Source organism: Thalassophryne amazonica, chromosome 4 (genome assembly GCF_902500255.1).
Source record: "Thalassophryne amazonica chromosome 4, fThaAma1.1, whole genome shotgun sequence".
Lineage (NCBI taxonomy): Eukaryota > Metazoa > Chordata > Actinopteri > Batrachoidiformes > Batrachoididae > Thalassophryne > Thalassophryne amazonica.
Window position 1 is genome coordinate 112,815,913 of NC_047106.1, and position 2,783 is coordinate 112,818,695.

A 2,783-nucleotide genomic window follows, 5' to 3' on the forward strand; every position below is an offset into this window, starting at 1 on the left:
TTCACAGCGTCCCGTCATGTACGCATCAGACGCTAGCCGGGTGGCTTACGTTATAAATTTGCTTCGAGGAGAGGCACGCGCCTGGGCTACGGCGCTCTGGGAGCAGAATTCACGGCTCCTAACGGTTTACACTGAGTTTGTGAGGGAGTTCCGACAGGTGTTCGACCACCCTCATAGAGGCGAGACCGCTTCAAGTGTGCTGCTGTCGATACGACAGGGGCGTCGGAGCGCAGTGAAGTATGCAGTCGACTTCCGCATCGCGGCAGCGCGAGCCGGCTGGAATACTGTTGCGCTCCGCGCTGCCTTTGTAAACAGACTGTCTCTGGTCCTTAAGGAGCAACTGGTGGCGAAGGACGAGCTGCGGGATTTAGATGGGCTTATCGACCTGGTAATACGATTAGACAACATATTAACAGAACACCGACGGGAGCGAGACGAAGGGCGTGGTCAGGCACAAGCTGTCCCTCTTCCTCCCGGGTCCGAAAGGGAGCCGACTTCCCCACGCTCCGCTGCCAGGGCTCTCCACGTGACGACAGCTCCCCCTGCTGACGTTGCTAGGGAAAGAGCAGGGCCAAAAAGCGATCAGATCAGAGACAAAGGAGGCTGATCCGTGGAGAGTGTTTTCTCTGCAGCTCTACCGAGCACACACAGAGAGAATGCCCCAAACGGTCAAAACAGCAGCACTCGTCCTTAGAGACTGGGCTAAGGGTGGGTCACAACACCCACGTGGGGAGACCCCGACGATCTGCACGAATCCCAGTCACGATCCTGAGTGGGGATCTAACCCTTCACGCCCCAGCACTGGTGGACACGGGGTCGGAGGGGAATCTGCTGGATAGCAGATGGGCAAAGGAGGTTGGGCTCCCTCTAGTGGCCTTACCGTCACCATTGTCGGTGCGGGCACTAGATGGCACCCTTCTCCCTCTAATCACACACCAGACACAACCAGTGACATTGGTGGTGTCTGGGAATCACAGGGAGGAGATTGTGTTTTATGTAACACCTTCTACCTCCCGAGTGATTTTGGGTTTTCCATGGGTATTAAAACACAGTCCCCGGATTGATTGGCCGTCTGGGGTTGTGGTTCAGTGGAGCGAAACCTGCCACCGGGAGTGTTTAGGATCCTCGGTTCCACCCGGTGTGACAGCTAAGGAGGAGGTTTTAGTCCCCCCCAATCTGGCGGCGGTGCCAGCCGAGTACCATGACCTTGCTGACGTCTTCAGCAAGGATCTGGCACTCACGCTGCCCCCGCACCGTCCGTATGATTGTGCCATTGATTTGATACCTGGCGCTGAGATCACGGAGACCTACATCCAGGACTCGTTAGCTGCCGGGTTGATCCGGAACTCCACCTCCCCGATGGGTGCTGGTTTCTTTTTTGTGGGCAAGAAGGATGGCGGACTCCATCCATGCATTGATTACAGAGGGCTGAACGAGATCACGGTTCGCAACCGATACCCATTACCTCTGTTGGATTCAGTGTTCACGCCCCTGCATGGAGCCCAAATTTTCACGAAATTGGATCTTAGGAATGCTTATCACCTGGTTCGGATCCGGGAGGGAGACGAGTGGAAGACGGCATTTAACACCCCGTTAGGTCACTTTGAGTACCTGGTCATGCCGTTCGGCCTCACCAATGCGCCCGCGACGTACCAAGTATTGGTTAATGACATCTTGCGGGACTTCCTGCATCGGTTTGTCTTCGTATATCTAGACGATATACTCATCTTTTCTCCGGATCCTGAGACCCATGTCAAGCATGTACGTCAGGTCCTACAGCGGTTGTTGGAGAACCGGCTGTTTGTGAAGGGCGAGAAGTGGGAGTTCCACCGCACTTCTTTGTCTTTCCTGGGGTTCATAATCTCCTCCAACTCCGTCGCCCCTGATCCGGCCAAGGTTGCGGCGGTGAGAGATTGGCCCCAACCAACGAACCGTAGGAAACGGTTCGTTCTTTCACAACACTATGATGCTATATGCGCAGATACATTTCCTGACCAGAAAAAACATCTTCTGAGTTCACCATCTAAATAGCAATACAGAACCTGTTGGCACACTTGTGTCATAAAGGCAAACTGCTAACAATCTGATTGGAATATTTCATGTTTTTTCCCAAAGCACACCCATGATTAATTCCATTCAGATACATAAATATTTGGACAATGTCACAATATATTTGTAGTTTTGTCTCTGTACATCAAGACCATTTAGTAGAAATAAATCAATTTGTGCTTGTAGTACAGACATTATGTTTTACTTGAAGGAATTTATCAAAAATATTGCATTACCCATTTGGTTGTTGTTGTTGTCCATTTGGCTGCTCCCATTTTGTTTGGGGTCACCACAGCAGATACAGCCTGATCCGCATTGGCATTTGGCACAAGTTTTACACCGGATGCCCTTCCTGATGCAACTCCAGTGTAATCTGGAGAAACACACACAGCAGCTGGTGTTCCAAAGCGGTCTCCCATCCAAGTACTAACCAGGCCCCGCACTACTTAGCTTCTGAGATCTGACGGGATCAGGCTTACACAGAGCAGTTCGGCTGCATGCATTACCCATTTGGTAATTACACTAATTTTTATGCATAGACCACCTGGTTTTAGAGGCTGTATGTAATCATAGATTCGAAATATAAGGACTAATACAAATCATTTGTCTTACAAACACTGTGGGGGGGGGGGGGGGTTGGGGGGGGGGGGTGACAAGTTAATGGATGGATATGTGAACATTTCCAAATACCTGAATATGTGTTGGACTTTGTTTACATCACTCATTTTAAAAAG

General features: G+C 51.0%; 1 pseudogene; it reads right to left on the reverse strand.

Annotated features, from left to right (window-relative positions):
* Window positions 1-2,431: 2,431 nt before the first annotated feature.
* On the reverse strand, window positions 2,432-2,550 carry LOC117509673 (annotated as a pseudogene).
* Between the last annotated feature and the right edge of the window lie 233 nt (window positions 2,551-2,783).